Source organism: Larus michahellis, chromosome 9 (genome assembly GCF_964199755.1).
Source record: "Larus michahellis chromosome 9, bLarMic1.1, whole genome shotgun sequence".
Lineage (NCBI taxonomy): Eukaryota > Metazoa > Chordata > Aves > Charadriiformes > Laridae > Larus > Larus michahellis.
The window spans coordinates 8080698-8108485 of NC_133904.1; the positions used below are offsets into that span (position 1 = coordinate 8080698).

The 27788-nt window shown below is 44.0% G+C and overlaps 1 long non-coding RNA gene across 1 annotated transcript; it reads left to right on the forward strand.

Annotated features, from left to right (window-relative positions):
* Positions 1 to 12632: 12632 nt before the first annotated feature.
* Positions 12633 to 27655, forward strand: LOC141748536 (uncharacterized). Its single transcript, XR_012589017.1, has 3 exons — positions 12633 to 13215; positions 19505 to 19579; positions 24202 to 27655. It is a non-coding gene; the product is annotated as an uncharacterized LOC141748536 (long non-coding RNA).
* The last annotated feature ends 133 nt before the right edge of the window (positions 27656 to 27788 follow it).

The window sequence follows — 27788 nt, forward strand, 5'->3', positions numbered from 1 at the left end:
ATCCACAGCTTCTTTCACGCTGCTTGTAAACAAAGCTTTACAAGTGCTTAGCATCTGCAGGTTTCAGCTGTAGGTAGCTTCTGCCTTTCTTTTGCCCTCTGTTCTTGCTAGACCTTTGCCCTCCGACTTGCTACTCTCCCTCTTCAGCTCTCGAGTAGCCCCAACGAGTGCATTTGGGTAACTCCAGGCTTACTGGTGCATGTTGCTGCTATGAGGAGGGACACAGCGGTTGGAGAGCAGCGGGCAGGCTTGCTCTTTGCCCACGTTTCTCACCACAGCTTTTGCTCTGAACTCCAGCTTACGGTCGCCAGGTTGGAGAAAGCCAAAAGAGCTGTCTCAGAAGAGCAGCTCCACCTCGCTCTCTGCCAGCCCCTGCAGCCAGGGAATTTGAAACTCATATAAAGGGTAATAAAAGGGAGATTATTGAGGTAGAGCTTGGAGAAAAGCCCAAAGGAAGTTATTGTACCATATGGAAGTCAGTTCTTTCCTAGCGTTAACTGTTGCTGCCTTTCTCTTTGCATTGTCACTTTATTGCCCTGATCTGAGAAAGACAAAGTATTGCACCCTCAGACTAGGAAGCCGTTCCTGCTGTGTATTTCCCATCCACAAAGCTTTCAGGTATCTTACAAAGGTGGCTGCAAGCAAGCTCCTGAGAAACTGAGGCATGAGAAGCTTAAATACACTCCCCTGAAAGCCAAAGGCAAAACCAGGCCAAGAACCCAGGTGTTCGGAGGCTCCCGTGCGTGTTGCTGCCTGCACCATATCGCCTTGCTGGTCGTGAGAGCCTTTCGCTTTCTGTTTGAAGGTTGCGCCAGGGGTTCCAGCTTGGGGAACTGCCATGGCACTGCTCTAAAAAAAGCAAGAAATACCAACCTGATGCAAACCGAGATTTATGGGGAGGGGATAAAAGTATTAGTGAAGAACCAAGATGCCCAGAGAACAAGCCCCAGAAGCATTTGGCAGCCAGCCCCAGGTTCTCATCTTCAGCCTGTTACCCTACTCACGTTTCTGGGGCTGTAGAGCGATAGAGCCAGTTTATCCAGATGATACCGGAGAGGTGATAAAAAGGAGTCACCAATTAGCTCCAGCTACAAGTGCCCTGCAATCGGAAGCACACAGCCCTGCAGGGAGCTATTTGACTGAGAAAATATAGCGAGAGGTCAAACGCTGGCACTTCTGCCAGGCTCAAGCCATGAGTCTGTCAGCCCTCTCTCTCTCCAAGGCACTAAGCTTCTCACCGGTGTCATCTACCCTGTCAGCTCCTGAAGATGGGCTGAGAGAACGTGTCCTCACAGCGGTGGCCTGTGTCCTGTTTGGAAAGGGCCAAGATCCTCTTTCCACAGGGATTGAATTGCAGGTGGCAGCGGCTGGGCTGGAACCTGAGCTGGGTTCTCCCTAGTTCGTAAAATTAGGCCACTCTTTGCTCTGGGCTGGGAAGGGTGCCCAGGGAAGGGAGAAGGTGACACGGGACACATTTGGATCCGTGAGGGCTGGGCAGAACCCAGCTATGTATGCTGAGTGACTCAAGCCGCTTGCAGGTCAACACCTTAATCTCCTCCAAGTCAAAAAGCCAGGAAACAGCAAGAGGGGCAAATTTCAGCTGGGTTGGCTTCAGTTAACATCTTTATGAGTTGTGCTCCGATGGCAGATGCCATGCATTAGCGTTATTTACGCATTAAGAGACCTATAATTGGAGACTAGCAAGTGTCCTCATCACAGTTGACCTTATTTATGGAGGAGCTGACATGTGAATGTCAAATTTGCATCCATGACTTTTCTCCCCCTAATAACCACTCTAATATGCAAATACTGAGTTGCAAAAGAATGAAAATAAATAAAACAGCTATTTTGGTTATCTCTGGGAAGATGTGCGTTTGCTGCGACTTTGGAGGCTGGGCTGAGATCAGACTCTGTCACTTAATCAGGAAGTAAGTGAGAAAGCAAGCCATTTCGGATGCAGGGATATGTGGATTGTGAATTGTAAATAGCCTGCAGTGCAATCTAAGAGAAGAAGCAGGTATAAAGCACATTACAGAGCCATTTGCCGTTCTTTGTTCAGGTATAACTGACGCTTACAGTCATTTCGTTAAATATTCTGTTTATATGCTTTTTCCATCCTGAATAAGGAGTTATCCCAGTCCCTGGAGTGAAGGAGATTCACAAAATACCTGTATTCATGTGCTCAAAGCAAGGCACTAATGGAGCCATGTAAGTATAGGATATGAGGCATCAGCAGGGAGAGAATCAAGGGAACAAACTGTTCCCTGTTGCAATGGTGATTCTGCCAGGACTTGATACAAAATGAGGAGAAAAAAAAGCCTTTGGAGCTTGCCATATTCTGGGTAGGAGACTTGGAAGGAGAGGCATTTGCTGGCAGAATAATTTCACATTGGAAAAGGTCAGTTCACGATAAGTCAAAGACTTTTATCTTACATCTCCGACAGCTTTGGGGGTGCCCTGCTTTGTGGGCGGAGGGCTCACAGAAAGCACATCCTTTTGCCACCACAGAAATGGGGCCCGTGGTCCAGCTGCTCTCCCGCAGCTTAAGCACGTTCTTTTCCACGGCTCTGCCCCATGGTCCTGTGGGATCAGGCAGATTCTCTCCACACAGCTCTGATCGCCCCAGGCTCCCCGTAAAACCAGTGGTGACAGATAAGCGCTTCTGGAGGGTAATTTGTATCCTCGGTAAGTTGAAGTGCCCTTTCTCTTTTCCATGATTATCTGGACAGGTGATAAGACTCCTAATTCGGTGCCTGAGGTAGCTGCCTAACTTTGGTGGTATGAATTGCTCCCTTGGGGTTTGCAGTTACATCTCCAGGGACACATGATAATAAAACAAAACAAACAGCTCAGGATTTTCCAGGCGTTCTCAACACAGTAACTCTTTATGAGGAGAATACAAACCAATCTGCCCCAGAAGGATAAACACTGTCTGCATTTGCCTGCTCTGTTTTCCTTGCCACTGTATATTTGGTCAGAGTCCTTCTGAGGCATGAGTCTGCTTTCCAGATGTGGTTTCTTTAAATCACCACAGTCTTTTTTCCTCCTACGTTCACCTACAACTCAGCTTCCTTTTATTCCAGTTGGTCCCACAGCTAGGTGCCATCTCCATTGCTATGAAAACACAAACCCATTGCTCATCTCTGTTGCTTGGTGAGTCCTTCAAGAATAGAAGACCCCACTTTGAGCAGCTTCTGACTTTGTGCTCCTTCAGGGGAAATCCCAGATAGAACCAGCTTGCAGGGAAAGCAGAGAAGAGGGCTATTTCTACTGCTTTTGAGGGCTAAATGCGTCTACTCGTTGTTGAATCTTCATGACAGTCCTCTCTGGTGATGGGCTAGCAGGCACTGCCCTCCTTTGCTGAGTACAAGGTGCGTTTTCCAGGCAGTGGGTTAGCTCTGCAGCACTTGACAATGGGCGTTTGATACAGCCAATTGCTATGCAAAATTTGTACGTAAAGAGACGACACAAATTATTGTATTACAAATCTCCCAACTAATATTTTGAGGATTAGCATTGAAATGGCTGGAATGTTTTTTTTCTAACGCTTGCTGAGAATTTCTTTTTTTATTCAAAACAATGTTTTTTTCAAAGCTGTAATAAATTTGCATTAAGAAGGTTAATTCCATGAAATGCCAGAATGCAAAACATCTCAACATTGTTACATTTCACGACTTGCTGGTCGGATGCTAACTCTTTCCCTCCAGAACAATGTTTCTGTAAAATTGTCAGAAGTGTGACTTAGGAGGAAAAAAAAATCTTTGGCACCTTTAATTGTGTGGGAAGTAGGAAAATACATTGGCTGGTGGTCTGCAGGGCCAGATTTATGTACATGATAGAGTGCCAGGCACAGATTTATAACTGTTGCTATAAGAGAAAAATCAGGCGCTGTCTAACACAGGGGTATAATTCTCCCCCATCAAGTCACGTCAATGAGAAAAGCATCTATCTCATGACAGGAAAAAGTAGGGTGCTTTTATGGACTGAGTTTATCCTAAGAGGGATGGGGAAGAGCATGAGATGAGCTGGCCTATACAATGAAGAAAACTACTGATTTCAACGTGTTATTTGCAGAGAGCTTATCTGCTCGGTTTGCAGACGGACGAGTGGAGATGCTTTCAAGGCCTTGCTGGCAGACTCATCCATGGAACTGAAACCTGTCAGCATGTGATAATTTGTGTTATTCTATATTTAGAGCAGCAAGTCACAGTCGCAGTTGTTCTTGTCTGGTCTTTAAATTGTCAAGGAGAAAGCAAGGCTTCCTTAGATGGACCTGAAAGTCCCTGAACAATATCTGCAGAATGGATTTCACCGCTTCATTTCACCTCGGTCAATACCAATGTTTATTCTGATGATCAAATGCAAGGTGAAGTAAGGGTCTGCTGTAATTAACATCTTCAGCTCGCGGGTCCAGACCTCTTTGTGACACATCTTTTGCTCCTCAATACAGAATCACATTTCCCCAGTTGGGGTGGACAGTCTTGGCTGGACACAGGCTGTTTTACTGGGAGCTACCTTACTCATGGGCATCCCTCTGGATCCAAACCCCATGGCTGGCTCATTTCTGTGTGGCCAAAACCCAAATTGCAGTGATGATCTGCATTGTTTCTAATTGAACTTTTATCTTTCAATTTTCTTTCCTTACAAAATCTGTCTGGGATACTGGTGTTCTGCTTGAAAATACATTTTTCAAGTCTGATTTTGCCACCAGATTAAAACAGGACTGGAAAAAATGGAAATACTGCATTAAATGAACCCTCCCCACATCCCACATTCCCATTGATCTTGGGTCAAAGCGTAACATTTCAACACGATTGAAACATTTAGTTCAGATGTCAGCTCTTTAAAACAATATTTTTTTTAACAAAAGAAACATCCATTTTCTTTTCAAAAGCATGTTTTGAGCAACAGGATGACAGCTTTCAATTCCGAGACTGTTACAAGTGGGACATGCTGATATTATCTGTTTCATTTTTTGCCGAATGAAATCTGATGACAATCGGGAAACTGTCAGGATGAAAACAACTTTGTGCAAACTTCTCCCTGGCCCCCAGCAATCTGGCAAATATATTCTCCCCATTACACCCCCCCAGTGGTGTTTTTTGCTTTTTTTTTGCCCTTTTTTTTTTTTTGCCTGTCAGTCAAAGTGAGTTTAAGTTTGGCAGCCTGGCTAATCCTTGACTTCTTTGCCTGGATCAGCTGTGTTGCAAACCCCTGTGCTATGTATACCTGTCCTCCAAATAGAGGGCTGAGACAACCAAGGCATTTTCCATGAGTCATGGAGCAGCCACCAGATAGCAGTGCTATTCCATTTGTGCGGACCAGGGCTACGCACAAGGCTACAGCCTTGTCTGGCACCTCTGTCCCTTTCTCAGTGCTAATCCATCCATTTCTTCGGTTTCTGAAATCTTTTCAAATAGCAGAAAGACATGAAAGTAGGAAGAAAATGGAAATTCTACCTCTATTACTTCTGCCATAAAATGTGAATTTATAACTATTCACGGCATAGAAAAAACTAATCATGACAGGATTCGGTAACTGCTGAAAATGTTGAGTCACAACAAGGGATCCTAATTTGTCTGTTTTCTGTTTGTTTCAGTGGCAGGTGAAGGAGCGTTGATTTAATTATTTTTTAAAGAGAGTGAGACAAGTGTTGATTTAGCAGTTTAGTCATCAAAGTAATTCCACTTCTAGAGCTGCAGGACTCCAGAGAAACATGTTCACGAGCTCGAATTAACATCCTGCATGCAGCAATGTAACAGCTTTGCAGATTTTCTCCGTAGCATACAACAAAAAGTTATTTTGTACGGAGGCTTCTATGGAAACTGGATTGCAAAATATTTCTCTTTTAGAATGAAATGAGGCAAAGCAGTCATAAAGACATTGTCTGGTGAATAAATTTCAGCATTCATAAGATCAATAGCAGAGTATAAGCCAAATTAAGAGGTAGATGCAAGGAGAACAGCAAAAATTCATTTTAAAATGAATGTTGAAAAGAATTTGAGCGCTGATGAGGCAGGGAGAGAGGAGCCTGATCCTTCCAGGTGGCAGGAACTTCCCCAAGGAACATCACAGCTCCTGCTCTGAAAGCAGGAGAGGGTCCGGCATGGTGCAAGGAGAAGAAACCACCTCTGACAAAGTTGGCATAACACTAAAAGATCATATTTTCATGCAAGGTACAGCAAAGTGCATTTTTTTGCTGCCTCACAGAGTCCCTAGAAATGCTTCTCGCCCCAGTGAATCCCATAACAGCTTTGCAGAAATGGAGTGGAAGGGAACGTGCTATGAGATGCCAAGGGCCAATTTCCAAAGTTGCTGGGACCTAATTTATGAGTGTGGAGTGTGCTCACCCAGGGTCTCACTGATCCGTTGGCTATCTGGGCTGACTAGTCCCATGGGCATAAAAGGCATGATTTCTACAGGTGCAACAGGCATCGAAAGGCAGAATTATGTGTGCACAACTATGCCTGTCCATTTCCCATTTAGAAATGATATACAGGGTAAAACGTACATCCAAGAGAGCAGGTGTCAGGGAGGGCAGCAAGCCGTGGAATATTTCTGCAGTTCATCACATAGTGTCTGGTTCCTTTGCTCTGCTCTCCGCTCTTCTCCGGAGAGCTGTGAAGAGCCTAGAGGTGAAAAAGAGAGAAATTAAGTTGACTGAAGATCGGGCTGGGGATCCATTTGGAAGAGATTGAGCCCAAACCTTTGCAGAGCAGCTTTTGGGAAGGGTGAGATGACAAACTTCTGTCCTGGCTGGTTTCTAAGCCCAAGGGCTGCATGTGCTCAGATGGGCTGAGGGTGGAAGAGCAATGCCCAGCCACGTCACGCCTTCCTGCAACCCCAGAAAGTGGAGCCCAGAGACTTTTAAAGCCACAAAAGCTCAAACCCTCTTTGTGGATCACAGAACCACAGAGCTGGAAGTAGCTGAGAGGTTCTTCAGTTCATGGTAGCACTGAGCTCTGCAAGGCAATGCTGCACAGAAAGGTTTCGGGCACGTATTTTACAGCACTTGATAAACCTAATATTAAGGAGACAAGCTCTGGAAGTTAAACTGAATGTCCCCAGAGACCTTTTCACATCTGTGCAGGTTTCTGATATCTTTGAGGTAAGGGCAGAAGTATGAAGACAGTTACCAAAGAGTCCACTTTATTTACGATCAATGGTTAATCACTTAAGAGTGAACTAGTGCATTTTTTATTTATAATATCTGTTGAACTTGACTACATTTTCTTTCTTCTAGATGTGAACATTTGGGTTAAATAAGTATTTAAAAATGTATTGTTTATTCCTATGTTGAGTCTCCTTTTCTGTGGTAAACAGGGAAAAAAAGAAACATGAGGGAAAATAGGTCAGAAAGAAAACAGAGGAAAAAAGGGGAAGTGAAGAATGTCAAAACAGAAAGTTTCACAGAGATTCTTTATTAAAAAAAAATCAAACAAATTAAACTATGTTCTGAAAAATAAAAATACGTTTTGTGAAGGATCCTGCTGAATAAAAGCAACATACATTCATGTGTGAGTTTGGTTTTTCCATTTTTCTACCACTTCCTGTTTAGCATCCTACGAATATCATAAGAAAAATGGCCTGAAAAGTAAAGAATTCAGAAGGGTGACCATGGTGGTCCATTCCTTTCCTTACATCATTGACCCTAGTTCAGTGATAAACTTCAGGTTGGGCATTAAGATACAATCCAAGGAGCTGTTGGAGTTACGTTCATAAGGGCAATAGTTGCCATGGCGTTGGTTTTCATCCTCAATCTCACAAAGCACCCTCTGATTTTGTTCATAGAAGGTGAGAGCAAAATCCACTGCTCATATTTGCTCCTTACAAGTTGGAGGTTAAATATCCCATCCTAGATACAGCAACTGCTATTCTGCCTACCCCTCATTTCAGTCATATTCTTCCACAGTTTAAAGCTAATCCTTGTTCAGAAGCTGTAAAACTTATTATATGCTTTTTCTTTTGAAAATCCAATACTTCTTCTGGTGCTTAAATAAACAAGAGAAAAGCTCTTTTGCTAATTTCTGGCTTGAGTGGAGAAGCAAGCTCCTAGTACTTAAAAATTTTTTGTCTGTTAAAATAATTGCAATAATTACATGATAAAAAACTGCTTAGAAATAAGATAGATTAGCTCAATAGCTGCTGTAGTGCATTTGTAGCTGATGAGGCTTATTGTATTAATCAATTGCCTGCAACACAAAAAAATGGCAAAAGTGGGATGGGAAATAAATCTATCTAAATTTCAGCATTCGATAGAATTTGGGTGGATGTGCATTGCTGCTGAGGCCAGTCTGGGGGTAGGACACAGGGCAAACTACAAGCTATCATTTATACTATAAAAAAGTGGAAATAAATAAACCCTGCCACACAGCCTGATTTCAGTAGCTCATGAAATGTCAAAGTGCAGGTGCACATAAATAAATGGAGTATTTCTTTTTCAATCCTGCATGCAATTTTAAACACTTGCAGAAGTAAAATGTAAGACCTGCAGGCTGAAGAGGTCTGAAGATCTGTGCATTTGGAAGCAGCACATTATTGTAAAATGCACCCCCAAAACATCTGCTGCTCCAGCCAGTCTTTGCAGTAGCGATGTATGGAACGGGTTGGCTAATTCAGGGAGGTTCACGAATTTTCACTGAAATCCACCCAAAGTATTTCTGGGTATTGTGTCGAAGTAAAGTTCACTTTCAACCTCCAGAAGAATTGGACTCACAAATGCTGAGATGCCAGAAATAGTTTACTCTTGCAGCATTTTTTACCACTCATTTGAACATAGCTTGTGAATCTCACTAGAAAGTCTGCTTTCAGACTAACAGCAACTCAACATTATAAAGAACTTAAATAGTCTGTGCTGGCTACTAATAAAATTCTTAGTTAGCTGCTATTTATTCGGAACAGTGTTGAAAGGAAACCTTCTCCCACAACTGCTGTGTACCCTCAGTTACTCTGTGCTCTGGAGCAGCAATAGGTCAGAAGCTTTTCAGAGAGTCTAGTGAAACAATATCCACAAATCTCTTTGGCATGAGCAGCCAGAGCTTTATGGAACAATAAAGAATATTATTCAGATTGCTTAGATACTGAGGTCCTGTTGCCTTGACTCATTGTTTTGTCTTCCAGAGTATTTATCAGAACATGGATGTTGCTACACATCACCTGCTTCTCCCTGCCTCTCCATGTCAAATCCCAACGTGCCCTTATAGAAGAAAAGGATGTGACTGAGTACAGTTTTGGGGACAATCTCAATCGCAGCACATTGTAATTGGCCTTCAACAGGAGAATTACACATGTTTGAATTGGTCTGGCTATGGATACTCCCCTGAGAAGACAAATGGTTATTGACTTTAATGGGATTCTTGGTGCCCTTCAGAGTTAAACACTATGTGTATATTTAATGGGGCAAGGTCTTTATCTTCTTACATTTGTAGAACACTGAAGCATTTGTCAGGACTTGATCAATAATAAATAATGTTGATAATAAGTGCCAGGACGCAATGAAACCTATCCTGCATTTTCAGCGCCAGTGAGGAAGGCAGAAGTATTTGTTTTGTCCATGTGGGAGTGGCTGGGACAGTAAATCATCTGATGACAAATCCATGATATATATACTGTAAGGAATGATGTGCATCTATTAGTTGTGACTGTTATGTTGGGAAGGATCGGTTGGGTCAACATTTCCCCCCCTGTTAATTTTTAAATATTTTATGATATTTTTATGACATTCATTTCTTGTGTTAAATATGTTCTTAAAGCTCAGGATGGGGCAGGACTCTGTACACCAAAGGTGCAGAGGGGACAGTTTCTGACTGCGGCTTTTCCTACCACCCTGGGCAAAAGCTGTGCTTCAGCTACGCAAGTCCTCAGTGCCGAACTAGCGAGCATCTGACTTTCATTATCTGCAATAAAAGTGTATGACTTGAAACCAGGAAACGCCGATTTGTCAAAAACACTCAAGAGCTGTTAAACTGCTGAACTATGCGATGACACATTTGTTCCTACTACGTCTTGCAATGTGAGACCCGGGTGCGATGCCACCGCGCAGCACACCCGGTGTTCAGCTGGTGGGCCTGGAGGCTCAGCCACAGCACTGCAGATGGAGCAGATGCTGCAAAGCGCCTGCCCACCGTGGGAGACTCCTGCCTGGCTCAGGGAGAGGAAACCTTGATTAGGAATACCTTGGAAACAGGTTTATTAATCTAGGCAATTTTTCCTTCCTGTCACCATGGAACTATAGAGAATTGCTGCTGCCTCCTATACGGATGAACCTGAAACATAAGGCAGACTATGAGAAAATGTATGAAGTCCAAAGTGTCTCCCTGAGCTGCTTCATGTTGTCATCAGCTACCCAAGCGAGGTCTGAGCTTGAGGTTTGAGGTAGGTGGTGGTACAAGGGTCCTCCTGCAAGAAGTATAGGTCAGAAGTGACGGCCAGGAGTTTTAGGGCATTGCCAGGGTCCCACCACTGCCCTGAGGAAGTGGAAGGGTGTTGTTCCCCACAGCTGTCCTGGGATGGGGAGCAGCACAGATTTTCATATCTCCTGAATCACAGATGTATTGGAGTGGGGTTGGGTGAAGCTGCCCTGGTTGTCCCAGGTGAACCTGCCTGGGACTCACAACACAGTGCAAGCACAAGAGCATCCGTTTCATTTATTCCCCTAAAATCACTCTCTCAGAAAGGCAGTTGTTTTTCCATCAATCTGCATCTTGGGTAGTTAATAGAAGTAACACTGTCTGAATCAAAATCGATATGTTTCTGCTTGAAAAGGTGTAAATCATGAGCTGACGGGCGGGGTGGGAAATGGCAGAAAAATCAGGACTGGGAGTTGTAAGATCAGAGCAGTCAAAACCAGAAAAAAAGCTGACGCTGGAACAATTAGATCACCATAAATCGAGGTGAATTCAGGCCTCCAGTCTAGCTCTTGCCTGTGGTTCAGTACAGACCTCTTCAGTAGCTCTCTCCAAAGTGGGACTTTCATGTCTGTATCAGTGCCCCAGTTTCGCAGAAGTCAGCAGTATTGCTGAGACACTGAATGTCAGAGGTAGAGGGGCTGGTGCAGCTGGGATTGCTGCCAAACCAGCTAAAACACACTCAGCCAGCAAGTGCTGATTCCATCTACACCAAGGTAACAATCCCAAATGGCCCAGGATGGAAATCTAACTGGTCCAACCAGTATATGCTGGGAAAGCAGTGGTGTAGGCATGCAAAACACCCCCCTGGCATCGGTGACTGAGGAAGGATTGAGACCGGGGCATCTTTGTGTACCTTTGTGTATCTTTGTGTTACACCACGTGGTCAGCTGTTTCGGGTACGCAGAAATGCTGCCAGTGAATTATTTCCAGTAACCTCTTTCTAATGACAAGACAAAGTAAAAGAGAAAGTGGAGAGGGTCTAGGCACTCCTGTGGCTTGGAGAAGCTCTCTTTGGAGGCAGCAAGTATCATATCTCTACCAAACAGGTTCTTAATGCCATCCTGTCCTGGCACTGAGTCAGAAGCTCTGAAAGCAAAAAGGGCATCTGGAGCACACATGCTGCTGCTGACTCAGCATTCTTATTATTTTTATTTTGCAATTACATGGTGCTGGCATTCAGTGGCCACAATCCAGCTTGAGGAAGGCATGCACAGACAAACAAAGTCCCTGCCCCAAACGAGTCACATTTTCACTTTACAACGCCACTACCTCAAGCCGCTGTCGTGGGTGATGTTATACACTAGCAAATAGACAGATGGACTTTTTTTTTCTCCAGCCTCTGCTAAAGTCCTTCCTCCCTTTGAAAAATCATTTATCTTCTTTTGAGGTAGTTCTGCTTTTTTATTTTTTAATTGATCAAATGTCTTTTGAAACTTTGGGTCTGTTTTTCCTGCTTTATTGTGGAAGCAAATAAGACAGATTTATGGCTTCGTGTAAAACTTCAGCCTTGTTTATAAATCGCTTGTGATTGATTAAGTAATAAAAATGCTTTTAAGACAGGGAGGTAAATCTCCCAGCTAATTGCTCAGTGCTTTACATTATAACCTTATTACAGTGACTGGGCTGGACAACTCTGCTATTTCTATCTCACAAGAGTCACACTGGAACAATCATCCCCAGTATGCTGCTCTGCCCTGACCGTCAGAAGACACAAACTGGTAATTAATGGGTCAATAAACAAACCGCGTGATGCATCTGAAACACAAGCACAAATCTTTCCTTTCAAAGGTGATTTCCTAGGTGGAGATGATTTCTCAGGCAGAAACACTGCCAATTTCCAGCCACGGCCTGGATGAAATACAACAGAAGAATAGCCCTTCTACTTCTTAGCTGCCTCCTACCTGCCTCCATCACAGAGCCTTGGGCAAAGAAATCGCCAGCAGTGAGCTGGGTGTGTTAAAAGTGGGTAAAATTAAGAGTAACTTGGAGAAGACAGTGTGACTCACATGCAAAATGCCTTCATTGTACACTGTTTTCTCTTTTTGATACAAAGCGGGGACCCAGGTCACATCTTGGACTTTAGGACCATGAAAATACATATAATAAATATTTAACAAGAGTTCATCAATCCAATTTTTACCTTGTCAAACCTAAACTGCCAGAGAGAAAGGAAGGGTTGTCCACTAATTGAATGCTTGGGACAGTTCCTCTAACAAACGGTGAATCGAGAGAGAGTTCTGAGAGTAATGTTGATATAGCTCAGCAACCCGTACTTATCATCCCAGGGCAACCCATGCACCGGTCCCCCCTGATTTCAGGCTCCTGCAGGGTTAGATCAGATCAGTCTCTCAGGTGATACGAGCCAGCCCTTCGTCACCACAAACACAAACCAGCTGGCAAATTCAGACTAGCTTTGGAGGCCTCAGCAAGGTACCGGCCTCCTTCCCAGAGCCCCTAAATCTGGGGGTATAAATGCACTTCCGCCCTCTCCTCTTTTTGCGGTTTTTTTTTGTTTTTTTTTTTTAACAAAGTGGTCAATTAGTCTCTTGACTCCCTGGCACCTTCCCGGCGTTCATCAGCGTCAGAGGCAGGAGGCTGATTGCTGGGGCTGATTGTGGTGTCGATGCAGCTGATTACAGGCCCTTAATTGTGATGACTAGAAAAAGACTAAAAAGCCATTGAGCCTTAAAACCTGAGAGGAGACAGGCCTGGGCCTTCTTTTTGTGGAGAACTTGCCAGCATCTGGACCGGCACCTCTCCCTTCACTGTGGATGCTCCCTAAATGCTGGGATGCGCGTGGGTGAAGGTAAGCTCAGAAAGGGGCCACTTTTTCAGGGAGGTTTTTGTTGGAGGGCAGTGGAGGTGGTTTTCTCATGGACCCCATGTTCCTAGCGAGGCCCACGCAAGCAGAGCCCTCCTGGTGCAGGCCTCCCTTTGCAGGCTCACCTGCCTGAACAGGTACCTGAAATTAGCACTTGGGTTTTTGCACACCTGCATGGTAAAAGATGAACTGGAAGGTAAATGAGCCCTCTTTATCATTAAAATCAAAGTAATGCTCTGACACACAAAGCCTGCCAGCAGGCAGTTCTTCCTTTCATGTGCTCACAGACTTCTTGGTGTGGCATGATATTATCCCCCAGTGCTGAAGTTAGTATCTTGGGGAACTGTAGTATCTAGCCTTAAAAATTTATTTATTTTTTTAATGTACCATATATCTACTTTACATATTCATTTATTTAATTGTATACGTTATCATACCCCATGTTCAGTTGTTATAGCATTTATCCATTTATATTTGTACCTTGTTTGCATTAACTCTGCTGTCGTGGCTTCATTATTAATATAGCCAGAGCTTGCAGGTCTCTTATTAAAATGCCCAGAACCAAAACCATCTGGGGTCTAGTTTACCTGTATTCCAGTCTAATCATATCTTTATAGTCTGCCCCCCAGTTAATGCAAGGTCAGACTCAAGCTTTCAATTAACGCAAAGCTATGATACCTGATCTAGCTGAAAATCAAACAAAAATCATTGCACCCATTATTCATTTACTTATGCTAGGTAGCAAAATGCTTAATGAATGAGGCTTCTCAGGGGTCTAGGGTCTCTTTTGCACACACTGCTATACTGCTGGAAAACCTTCATATCATCAATAAGACTCAATACAGCTTGACTAAGAAAACACCTGGAGACTGAATGCAAAATGCACTGTTATGTTCCTGTGCCTGGCCCTACCCACACTTCTGCACATACCTCAAAAAGCTTTCACTGTCCTTGCTGGATATTTTATGCCCCTTCTCTGAATCTTAATTGTAGAATAACAGAGCTAATCAGTCCCAGATGTAATAAGTCACAGGGGAGTGTTTTGTTTCCTCAGCCCCCACCTTATACATGCTGGTTTAGGCAATTAAGCAGCCCTTTTGCATCTCGGTGAAATGAATACGCAACAACGTCTCAGTCAAAGAGCTTAGGCATCGATGCTGTCTTGGACTGAGAAAGCACTCACTTTCTCATGCACTTAGGGAAGATTAATGAGATTTCATACTGAGGTGGGAAAAACATAATATTTTATTTTGCTGGCAGCATACACACAATAAAAGTATCTTTTTTTAATAAAAATCAATGATGACTTAAAATACACAATAAATGTTGCAACATTAATAAAAGATGCTACACATAAAATTAGACTTAAATGTGCAGTTTGCCCAGCTATTTACAACCCACATTTCAGACCTTATCATGCTTCCAGCAGAGAGTGAAATGGTCTAAAACAGCTGTCAGATGAAATAAAATAAATATGGCCTTAGCGCAAATAAAACAAACAGCGTCCTGAAAACTCCTGACTGAGCTCCAATGTCACCTCCCTGTAAACTGAAGAGGAGTCAGCATGCAGGTCTCAAGCGCAGATGAAGGTTACTACCAAGCAGAGTTACTCGGGGTGCCAAGGCTGTAACGACGACAAGCATTATAGCTTAACCATTGTGGGAGGGGACGGATGTCTGGCCACAGAACCCTGAAGGAACTGTACAGCTCATTTACCTACTTCAAGGCAAAGCTGACTGTATTATATAGTGCTCGACAGATGTTTGTGTAGCCAGTTCTTAAACACTGGCCATGCTGGATGCTGCAGTCTTGTCATACGGTTTATTTCAGTGCTTCATCAGCCTTCTTATCACTTGTTTTACCCTAGTATCTGATCCTGGTGCAATTTAATTTGTTACTTCTTGTCCTTTCTTTGCTGGACTGAGAGACTATTCCCTTCTTTGCTGCAGCCTTTATGCATGACAGTAGGTTTTTTTTTTCTCTTCTCCTCCTTCACATCTTGTCTTCTGTAAGTCAAACAGCCCCATTTCCTTCACTGTTTCCTTGTTTGCCATGTTCCCCAAACCTTGGGTGTTGCTGCACCACCCTCCTCCAGCATCTCTCCAGCTGATCCACTCCTTGACTGCTGTGCGGTGTCTGTAACGGGCTGCAGTTCCCAGCTGAGCTCACGCCAATCCAAAGTCAACAAAAAGCTGACTTTATGCATCTCTCAGGCCTTACTGCTGTTTATGTATCCCAACGTGGTTTGCCCCTTTCTCAGCAGTGTGACATTTTTGACTCTTGTTCAGCTTAATGGTAACTCCAGATCCCCTTTTATACAGTTATTTAACCAGCTGTCTCCACTCTGCATTTATTTTGTTGACCATCCCTGCCCGTCTCTTCTGTGCTGAATTTTAAGCCTGTCCTCTGGTGTGATTTTAGTTGCTCTGTGTAGAGTGTTGTTACCAAATTTAATAAGTTTATTTTCCATTTTATCATTCTGGTTATAAATGAAAATATTGAGCAGCATCAGAACTAAGAGGCACCACATAAATACTCAATGAGACATACTCTGCCACTCTAACAATGAACCATTTATTACTCTGGATATGGCTTTTCAAGCAGCTCTTCACAGAAAAGATGAGTATGCTTCCTTAGTTTATCATGAGTAACCACAGTTAAAACCTTAGAAAGCCAAAATACGGCATAGCTACTGTGTTTTCTTAGGCACATAGTCTCTTAGCCTGGAAAGACAGTAGAATAGCTTAATATCATTTTCTTAACATATACGTATAGTCCTTGTCTGGTAATATCCCAACAGTGAAACACCCTAACCGCAGAATGGATCTTGACGCTAGAGGGAAGGCAATTGCCTTGCACAGAGATGTGTGGATGTGCTCCAGAGAGAGGGGCTGGCAGAGGGACGGGGGAAATGAGTGAAGAAGGGAGAAGCAAATCTCTTTCTGAGTCAAATCATAGTAGTATTTTTGTGCTGATACCATGGTAACTCCAAGGCCACACATGGAAAAGAGTAGCAACAAATACAGTGTTTGTTCTGTTCAACGATATGTACCTGTCTTACCCAATGAAGCAGACGCAGCATGGAAGGACCATGTGTCATGCACTGGGTCAGACTAGACATCCATAACGATCCCTTCTGGCTGTACCTCTGCCAGCCGCAGAGATGCTGCTTCTGGATAGAGAGCAAGGTCTGGCTCCTTCCAGATGCTCTCAGTTTTGCAGGGCAGACAGGCTACTCGGGGGAAAAAGAGGGACCCCCCAGTTCAGTGCCACGGATTACATGTGCCCCTAAAGAAAACCCTGAAAAGGTAATTGTAAATTACAGTTGTCACTTTCTTGCAGTGGGTACCACTATGTTGGAGTGAAATTTGCAGTGACTGCAGTAGGTTTTAGTTCAAGTTCTAGTTAAACACAGCTCAGCCATAGGGAGAGAGGAGGTGATGTCCCCACTTTGCTTCCCATCCTTTCCTGATTTAATGCCATCACTCCAAGCAGTGCACTCTGGTACTTGCCCTTTGTGCACTCTAAATAATTTAATTCCATCCTTGATTATTTATACGCTTAGATACACAGTGACTTTTATCACAGACCCTCCTAGCCATTAGTTACCCACGTGGGCTATTTTTAGCAATGTTAATCTTTTCTCAAAAGTCACTGCCTTGAGTTCCCTAATCATTCCAGTTGCTTTTTGCTGAGTTCCCTCCAAGCTGTTGGCAGGATGAACCTCACAGCCTTTTATTTTTTTGAAGATCCCCTTTGTGTTTTAATTCCAACTGGCATGAGACAGTACAGTGATGCCGGGTGGTGTGAGTCATGGAAAATGCAGAATTAGGGCCATGGGATGCGTTCCAACCTTGACAAGCTTGGGGAGGTGAAGGGGGTTGGGGGCTTGGAGATGCTGCGCAGCCAGAGTGTTGTGCTATTTCATGCGTTTGCAACAAAATTTGAAGTTATAACACCTATTTCAGGGCATTGTTCAGAACTGAAAACTGAGAGCTCTGGGTCATTTTTAACAAAAGGGGTCATGGAGTTCTTGAGGCTTTGCCTTCACCTTTTGTCTGTGAGATTCAACGTGCAATTCCCAGCTGCATATGGCTGGGTAAAGGTCTGCACAAGGACCACGAAGTCTGTCTGCAAGCCCATGCAGATTCACACTTAAACTTGACAGCTTACTGGCCTGCACTGTAAATTCAAATACCAGGTTAGACTTCAGAGGAACTAAATAACTTTCGCCTCAAGATTTTTCAGCCTTATACTCAAACTGAGAACACGTTTCACACCTTGCATATGCAGGGCAGAAAGCAATGCCTCTCCCCACCCCTGCCCTCACTTCTTTAGGTTAGGATCCATTTAACAAAGAAAACCTATCACATATTTTCCTGTTCCTTTTCCTCCAGAAGCAGCCAGAGGCTGGAAAACTGTCCTTCTTGTACTGTTACCATGGAGAGAAAAAAGCCCATGAACATTCTTATTTAGGTTTTTCATGTTATCCATCAGTCAGAAGCACAGAGTAAGCTGTATGAACCTCCCTGACCTGAAACACAGAGCAGAGATGCCGTATGGTGAAGCTAGGATATCCATCACCCTGTGCTAGTGCTCAGGGTCAGCTCGCCTGCTAAAGAATAACACCATTTGCAAGATTTAAATGTTCCTGCTTAGCTCAAATCTTGACTGGAGTCGGAAGCAAGAACCTAAATCTAAGCAAAGAGTCGTTTTGGGAGAGTTTGCATCTGGTCCAGAAATGGGTCAAAATGCTGCAATTTGGCCTGTATCTCAAAAGCATGCAGACAGAGAGAAGTCAGTGCTCTCTTTTCCCTTGTTTAGCTCCTTACACTACCATTGCTTTATATCCCAAGACAATTCCACTTGGAACTAGAAATAGACTGATGTCATTGGAGCCCAATATCTCAAAAATTGACACAGCCAGGAGTTAATCTCCCCTTGCATAATTTCACTGATTCCAGCAGGATTTACAGCTCCCAGTCCCTGTGCTCAGAAGAATAAAGCCAGTGCAGTCTGGCTCTTCTTTATTATCCCTCTTAAAGTTTATGTCTTCAAATATGGTCTGGTTATGAGTTAACAATACTGAAAAGATCAATACCAGAGTCTGACTAGGGGAGCTCAAAACATGTTCATAAAACTTAAATTAGAATCATAAAATGATTATGGGCTCCAGGTTTTGTTTTGTGTTTTTTTTTTTTTTTTTTCCCTTGAGTGTGCTGCCTGAATTGGGTGACAGTTTGCTGGCTGGCAAGGAGGCGATTCACATCTGTCCTCCCCTCCTGTGCCCCCACTGTATCTTCATTCAAGATCCAAAGGGCTGGAGCAGGGCTATGTGGAGACCCCCCCGGAGCATTTCAGTAGGCTTCAGGTCACATTTAAATGCTGCTCATTTATCATTCTTCTTCTGAAGTGGGACTTCAGCTTGTGCCTTGCAGAAGGTTCTCCAAAAATCCCAGAAAAGAGTGAGAAACACAAAATATATTCTCCACCTTCACTGCAAGGAGGTTGCAGGCAGTGCCTGTAACACCTTCCCTGCCTTTGCTGGGTGCTCCAGGGCAGGACAACTTCTATTCTCTTTCCCACCCCTTGCAACACTTGTCCCAAAAGAGAAATCATTTTGCTATATCCTTTATTGGTTTGTTTGTTCCCCTCTTCCCTTGACCCATCTCAACTTCATTAGGGGCAGAGTGCAAAACTAAGGTTAAATACATCAGGTGCCCTTTTTGTAAGTCTACAGTGATGTTTCTGTGAATAACCAGATTATAAAATGTGCAGATAAATCTGGTCTTAACCTATTGTTAGTCACCTCATGGTAATATGTCCATGGTAATATGCCTTGCTTACTTCTATGCTTCCTCTTATTTGTTCTATTTTTCACATGCTCGTCCTTGCTAGAGTTCAGACTGGACATTGCCCCTGTTTAAGAAGCACAGGGCAAAAAGTGACCCTGTGGAGATCAGGTGGGAGCTCTGGGGTGCAGCATAGGACGGAGGTGCTTCTCAACATCAGAGCATCTTCCTCCATGCCATGATGAACTTCTAACAATTTTGGTGACAGCTGTGCTCTGCTGCAATGCGTCCGTGTGTGTGAACATGTGTGAGCTGCTGCACGTAAGCATATCGTGTGAAATATCAAAATGCTCTTGAGAACTACCTGAAGTAACCTTGCTCCTGCTTCTAACAAAAAACACTGCTCAGTGATTTACATTTCTTTGTAATCTGATGCAGTGATTAGAAAAATCTCTTCATTGTAGTTTTTCCCTTTAACATAGCAACCGATGACCCCTGCGCTGGATTTGAGAAGGAAATGTCAGCTCTTCATGTGGAAATGAGTCAGCCGATCACAGGTAAACATCAGGGGGAGCAGTGAGCATGACAGAGACCTGAATGAGGGGAACACGAAATGGGCTTTAATCTGATCACAAATCTCGCTTCTAGGGAGGAGAGCTGCGGGCTGCCAAGTGCCCTAGATGGTAGAGACAAGTCCCTGATTATGGATGTGCAGACTCAGGAGGATTAAAGGAAGGAGCTGGCAGATGATGATATTGTGCTATTTTACTGTTGCGTTATCACTGAAGCCAGCTCCGGCACCCTCTGTTAGCCCTGTTTCTCATGGCTGCCAGCCCCTCCGCCTTTGCATCACCCCTTCTTCTCACAGATGTTGGTGCACGGAGAGGGGCACAGTCAATCTGCTGTCTCATTTTTTTTCTTCAGTTCCCCTGTAATGTGCTAGGACCAGTGAGAGACCAACTTTGGTTAGCCCGTCCCGCACAGGAGACTCAGAAAGGACTCGCTGGTTCCTCTTCATCCGAGTGCAGATTTGCTCACCCTTGAGCACTTGAAGTTGCAGCAGAGTTGATGGGGTGGTTCCTGCCTCCTGCTGTGCTCCCCTCCGTCTGAAAGCTGGTGCAAACTCCCTGTATCCCACGGAGCAGGGAGATGGCAAGGCACAGACTGGGGAGATCGGGTGTCAGGAACACGCTGTACTCCAGAAATCCCCTTTCCAGACTGCCCAGCTACTGGGAGGTGGTATCCCTTCTAGGTAGCTGTAAGGCCTTCAAGAGCAAGGCTGGGGAAAGAGAGAGAGAGAGAAGGAAAGAGCTAAAAAAGGACATAGCAGGAAGGCAGGGAATAACATGGGTGGTCCCAGGTCACTTCTGGGATAGGAGGACACAGACACTCATACTGAGTGAGCAGTTGGGATGTATGGTTACAGGGAGTCAAAGGACCAGATTCCTGGGTCACTCACTGAACGAAGGGGAGTCAAGCAGTGAAGCTGCCTTGCAGGAGGAGAGAAAGGAGGATCCAAGATCATTTGGAGGGGCAGGATGGCCTCTGCTACTCACAGGCAAGGGAACACATTGTAAGCTGCCTGAGGAAGAGATTTTCAGGTTTCTCTTAAGGGAAGATAATGGGTCTGCCTTTGGGGAAGAGAAGCACATTCAGGGGATGAAGTGTGCGAGATGCTGCACTCAGGTGCTAAGGAGCAGAGTTTTACGCTACTGTACATTCAGTAGTGCGTCCCCTGGGCAGGCTCCATCTGGGCTATTGCTCTCCATAATACCTGTTGTTCAGCAGCTCTCTTGTTCCCTGATAAAATGAAATGAGGCAGCTCCTAGTTCAAAGGCTCTCTTTGGAGCAAAACCTGTTAGGAGACATACACCGAGCTCACCCTGCTGCTGCCACACACAGGGATTTGAGGAGGCTCACTCTCCCTTTGAAAAGTGCCCGTGCAGCCCTGGCACAGTAGCACACCACAGTGGGTGGTTACCTGCAATCTGGCACTCCAGGTAGACTAACGATGATTAGTTTTGCAACCAGACTGCTGCTGCAAGCATCTTTGATCTTGGGTCATCTCCCCAAGTGCTGTTCTAGCAGTGGGGAAGGGAGCGGCAATGAAGCTTTATGCAGCCACAGTTTTCCCCGGCCAAGGTCTGTGCAGCAGCTCTCCAGCCTTGCTCTCTCAGGCTCTGATGGAGAAAATTGCATTTCTCCTCTCTGGCCTTTGGATCAGATTCTTTTCCCCACACTGAGTTTATTGCAGATCAATGATTTTTAAGTGCTGACATAAAGACAAATATTACAGCTGGACAGCTGGTAATAGAGACTGTTTATTACAGCAGTATTCCTCAATAATATACAATTATGTTTACACTTATATGGCTCCTTTCAGCTGCGGACCTCAAAGCTGCAGAGCCTCACAAGCCCTTGTGATGCCAGTCTAATGTTATTGATGAAGACAAGAGAGCTGAAAGAGGTTGAACATAACAGCATAAGAAAATGTCCTATGGCTCTGCTGGCTCAGACTAAAAGTCTGTCTAGCCTAACATTGTTTCTTCTGTATGCATGCCAGTAAGAAACCCTATCTGATAGTCCAAATAGTCTTTTCTTCCAACCTATAGCTAATCTGTGGCTCTCAGGTTTTCTAAACTGTAGTTGTTTTTTATGATGTTAATAAGTCTAGGACCTATGGACCTATTCATGAATCCAATAGGATCCATGGAGCCAGGTAGCATCTTAGCATCAACAACAAGAAGTTAATGAGGTATTGCTCAGTCGAGCCATGTGGAGAAAAAGAAATGCAGTAGTCCTTCATTTTAACCAACATATAATACTCTTACCTTTAGGAGAAAGATATAGGGGTACCAGCATTGCTACCTGATTTTCTCAAGCACTGCCAGACTCCCCAGGAACTGGGGTAATGTTGAAAATTAGACCTCTACCCACAGATCGATCTATACTTTTTGTTATGAAATGAGATCCCCAACCTCCAGGCATATATAGGAAGATATTTAAAATGAAAAATGATGAGAGTAGATTTCCAGCAAGTACAAAAGAAATGTAAAAGCCTTTTGAAACAGCACACTCTGTTCCCAGCCCTGCACTTTACTTGCATTCTCAGCTAGTGCTGCTGGAGAGAGTTGGGGAAATGAAGGTCATTGCAGGTACTTGAAAAAGTGTCTGGAGGGTTGCTTCTAAATGAAAGGCTACTTCTCTCATTTCTTTCTGGACTATGGCCTAAAAGATCTGAAGATTGCAAAACCCTGGGAAGGCAGCCCAGCATTGCCTAGAAGCATGAGCTGAAAATATTTGAAAGTTTCAGTATTCCCCTTTTTGTTGTGATTATTTTGTAACCAGCATTTACAAAGAGCCACACAGCTCTCTGAAACTCAATTCACTGGTGCAAAGAGAAGAGTGATTAAAAAAATCCAACAACCAGATGGTTTGGGGATTTCGGAGAGTCTAAAGACTCTCATCTCTGTCGTGAGGTCAAATCCACTTTTACTACTTGAAAATCATTAGCAACTAATGGACTTGGTTCTCAGGGAAACAATGACTGCACTAGGACCTTTCACGCTAGTCCTTATGTGGTGCTGTCTCTGCCACTAGAAATACCTCCACCCACTGCAGGGTGTTCCTGTCTCTTCCCTACCTTTTCCACGGGACAGCTGGAGGCCTCTTCATACGGTGACCCAAGCCAAGTTTTTGAGTGTTGTCTGCTTTATGCTGATTTCCGGCTGTGTATGGGCTTTTGTTGCTGAGATGCTGGGTAAGAGGACTGGGATGTTGGAGAGGCCACTGAGAGAAGAGACAGGCACCACTGTATTTTTGTCTTTTTAAAAAATAATAAGGGTCTTGCCTCTTAAGTCTTGCTGGGGCCAAAGGTTGCCTGACACTGGGTCACCCCTCCAGCTCCCTCCCAGTTTTAGCAGAGAAATGAGGGTCTGAGTATCCTTTGAGGTTGTCTCCTGTGTCACAGCACAAGTTTCACCAGTATAGGAGAACCTTGCCCTGTTCACACTTTCTGTGGGAATAACAGAGCAATTGTCAGTCACGCAAGTCTTGTCAATCTGGCCCATTTCACCAAGACTAAATTTGTTTTGCAACGTGAATAAATTAAGACAGAACTGAAAAATGCCTGGATGAGGATTAATTAATCATTTGGAGAGTCCCAACAGCTCTCGGGGCTCTACCGCAGGGCTCCCGGGGCATCGTCAGTATGTTCTGAAAGGCAGCCAATGAGCAGGATCTGATTCACTGCCCGAATTAATCTATATGAATGGCTGTGGGATCCATTTGAAAGCAGCATTGAGAATTGGCCTATAAAAAGGCAGCCCAATTTTTTGCGGAAGCTACTTTGGGAAATGAATGAGGACTTTACAATCTCCTTCAGCCATAAAAAACCATACACATCTCACACTGCTGCTTGCCTATTTTAATTAAACCAATAATTAAATTTTAATGAAATGAAGGTTTTTCCTGTAAAAGAGTCGGCAGTGATTGAAGAGTTTTCACTTGGAGGAGGGAAGTAAGTGGATATATCAGGCCATGGAGCTCCCCTCCCCTAACAAATGTTGGAGGAAACACGTGGAGAACTGGGATCATGTAATGAGCTGAACAAGAAACACTTATGATAATGAAGTTGAGAGGCAGCTTGTTTCATGTGGCTCTGCCTGGCTGTGTATTTTTTTCTCCACTTCCCTTAGGATAAGTCTGCATTCAAAAGGTCTTGACTTCCATCTGAGAGGCCAAGTCCCAATAGATGCCAGCACCGTCCCACCAGCAGCCCCAGGGATGGGTCCCGGAATAATCAACACTTGGCTCCACATTGCAGTAAGAGTGAGAGAGAGTAAGAGGAGATATGAACCTCTGCAGCCACTCTTAATTGAAGCTGGCCTTTGAGGCAAGTTTTCATTAGAAATGAGACAAAAATCTCACAATTTCACTGAGCCCGTCTCCAGAACAAGACAGATTCACATACAAGCTTGCTAGGACAAAACAAAGGCTGGCCAAATGCTACCCAAAGAATAAAAGGGTGCAGATGTTCAGATGAACACTCAGGCATCAGTAATAAGGGCTGCCTGCTTGAAATGCCGACACATGTCCACCCGGCCACAGTCTCTTTGACTTTGGGGAGAAAAATTCAACAGCTCAATAGATGACAATTTATTTTTTTTTTCCATCCCAGGTATCGCTGCTTTGACTTTTCCCATGTTGGCACTGAGGGTACCGTGACCTGTATTCTCCCCCGCCTCCACCACTGATGCTGTGCCTGTCCTTGAGAGACTCCTCCTCGCCTTCGCAAAGTGTAAGCTGGAAAAAAACAATTGCCTAACTCCCTGAGAGGGAGCTGTGAGACTTGATGGATTAATATTTACTGCATTTTGTACATGTCAAGAGCTATTGATAGGCACACCAGGGAATGTACCAGGCACATCCACGGCTAAAAGGATGAGCTGCCACAGCTTGAACAAGAGGACTAGTCTGGGGATTGTTAGCAATTATGTCATGTTCATAGCAACCACCATAGGTCTATGCGGGAGGGGCCTGTAACATGCCTGCACCAGTAGGTCACATTATTGATGTATTCAGAGATTATGTGAAAATGGCATTGAGTGATTGTTCTCCTAATTGCTCCTCTTTAGTTTAGTTTCCTTTGGAAGCACAGTTGATACAATCCTGCCCTTTCTGGATTTGTTCCTCCCACCCTAAACACTTACGAACTCATTGGCCTATTTCAAAATGAGTTTTACAGAGAAGCAGGAATCCCAAAGATAATGTAATTCCTAGGATTTTTGTAAAAATAGGTGGCTGGGTATAAGTGAGACACGTGCTATGTGCCACTGATGAGGAAAAGGCTTTTCGAGTAGACTCTGGAGAGTCTGTGGGCCAGGAAAGTGTGAAAAAGATTGCTCCAGCCACTTCAGTTGGAAAGCTTGTGCTCTGAGACACAGCTGGTCAACTGTGAAACTGCATTCAATAGGAAGCCAAGCTTCAGTAACTCTATTGCTCCCAGAAATAACTTTTGCCCATGACAATTTCCACAGTGCTTGCACTTTGACCAGAGGGCTCCTCTGAAATTGTATCAAGGCATCTTCTTTAGCAGGTCTGCAGGGGTTCCTCCAGAGAGGCAGAAGAGATCAGAGTAGGGAAAACGTCTCTATGATGGGGAGAGGAGGCAGAGCCTGGAATCATAGACAGGATCTGTGGGCATAATATGGCATGCCAGTAGTGAGTGTTTCCATGGGTTTCATGGTTGTGGGAAACTGGGCCAGCTCTTTTGAACTGCTCCCTTCCCAGAGTGTTTGCAAGAAGCCACTTTTCTGCACAACCAAAGGGCTGAGAGGTGGAATGTATTTCTGAGTACTGCGGAGCAAAGGAAAGTCAGAAGGACCTATCCTCCTAAGAGATCTTCTTGAAGTGTTTCCAGAGCCAAGTCTCTGGGAACCCTGCCTGCTTTCAATCAGTCAAAGCAAAATGTAGACAAATGCTGTCCCTCAGTCTTATTGCTTGTCTGTCTCTGAGATGATTTCCTTTCCTGCAGTGCAAATTTCCCTGCATTTCAGATTTTGTTGTGTTCCTAGTCGCAAACGAACCATTCCTCAGTCAGGATGGAGAGGATTTTAATGATGTAGGATTGTAAATAATGGGCCATCTTCTGTTCCAGCTGTGTTTCTCATGCAGACCTCAATGATGGCAGCCTGCTTCCAAGGCCTCTGAGCATTGCTAAGTTTATTAGGTCACAAACTATTATTCAGATTCATTCATACCCAAATCTCAGTATAGGTACTGAGGCTCCTCCAGACTTGAAGAATTCAACTCCAGCTTTAGCGAACACAGGCCCAGGGGAAACAGGGTAGGGGTTCTCCCACCATCATTGTCTTTGTCATTGCTGCCTCATGAGACAGGGGTAAAGGAGGATTTTTCCTGGGAATCTGTCTATTTGCACCCGCTTATATTAGACTTAGAGAACAAACGGTCCGATGGCTTCTGATGCATCGGGGTAGGTGGGTAGAGAAAGTCATTCAGTATCGATTGTCAAATACAATTAATAAAGTTCAGTTAGACTACTGTTGCTGGAAAAATTGATTGCATGGGATAAAGTGCTTACAAACTTACAGGGGGTCACAGCATTTGTTACCACTGTGAAGGTCAAGTTTAGCGGACTAGTGGTCTAAAATGCTGTCTTATTTCCTTTGGTGCTTCCTCTTTCAGAATCCTTTGAAAATGCCCTTCAGCCATTGCCTTAGCCAAGCTACTTTGCATCGCACTAAATACGAGCTAACAGCGTAGCGTTAACAGACTTCGGTGATCTGTGCAAGTCAGCAACCCCTGCATTTTGCTTTTTCTTTGTTTTCTGTGTTTTTATGGGTGTTCTTGCTCATCCAGTTCAGCCCTGTATTGAACTGGAAGGTGACTGATATTCATTCATTTTTGAAGCCCTCTGCCAATCAAAGCAAAACAAGAGGAAGGAGGATGGGCTACAAACCCAGATAGATTTGTACAAAAACTGGGGCAGGGAATGCCTTTTGGAGTTAATTCCCTGTGTCCTGATATGGTATCACCTATAAAAGCCCAACACTCCATGTTCTCCTCCACTTGCTCGACTCATTAAAATGCTTAACCCACCAGATCACTCATTTGGGTTGAGTTCTCTCCTTTTTCTTTGTTTCTTACCCTTTCAGAGCCACCTCTTTTTCTGGCACCTTTGCAAACTGAATATTGCTGTGCACGTCAGAGATGCTAAATGTGAGACAAACAGAAAAGACAGATATAACACAGTTTGTTCTGCTAATGGCAAAGCTTTGTGTACTGCTGTGTCTGGCTGCCATAAAGTCCATTTCCTTAAACATTCAACAAACCAGATTCTTTCTTGTCTTGCACTTCTGTCTGTGCCCACATTTTTGCAATGTGGGTGCCACATACTTTTAAAGTAGAATAGAGACATTTTCAGCAGACAAAATTGATGACACAAGTGAAAAGAATAGGAGAATCAGGCTGTCGGGGTAGGAAAAAGAATGGTTTCCTTTTATAAGCAATTGAAAATCTTGACATAGTTATGTCTGCGGGAAAATGGGGGGGATGTTTTGTCCAGTAGAAACATTTACTGAGCTGTAAGCACCAGAACAAGGGGCCTTTGCCTTGTACTGCTGCCTAGGGACCTGACAAAGAGGATTAAAGCATCAGTGCTGCTAATTTAACTATTTCACTATTATTTCATCCTCCTCCGCTGCTTCTTCAGTACATCCCTACTGTTGTCCTTCAACACGAGAGTGGCACTATGGGCTATTTGGCTGGAGGTGGGATAGTCAGCCCCACACTGTGTATGCTCTATCAACAGCCAGAAGATTCATCTGCCCAGCAAGGGATTCTACCTGCCTGTATCTTACAGATTCACCAGCATAGCAGGTGTCTCCTCTCTCCATGGACCAGAAGCAATCAGTAAAGCAATAAGTAGATCTGACTTGGGCATTCTTGTAGCATTCAGTAGAAAAGCAAGTATTGTCTACCTGCTGTATTGCTGAGGCATTGAACAACGCGGCAAGGGGCTCTGTAGGGACAAAGTGGGAACATCTGGCAGCAGTCAAGTGGTTAAATACATCTCTCTCAAGATAAGTTGTGTATGTATATTTAATGTATGAATGGCTTTTCATAAACTAGATTTAAATAAAAGCCCAACAAAGTATATATCAGAATATTTGACAATCTGTCAAGCTGTAAAAAAACATACATTCTACTAGACAAATGAAAATTTTTCTTTTTACATGAAAGAAA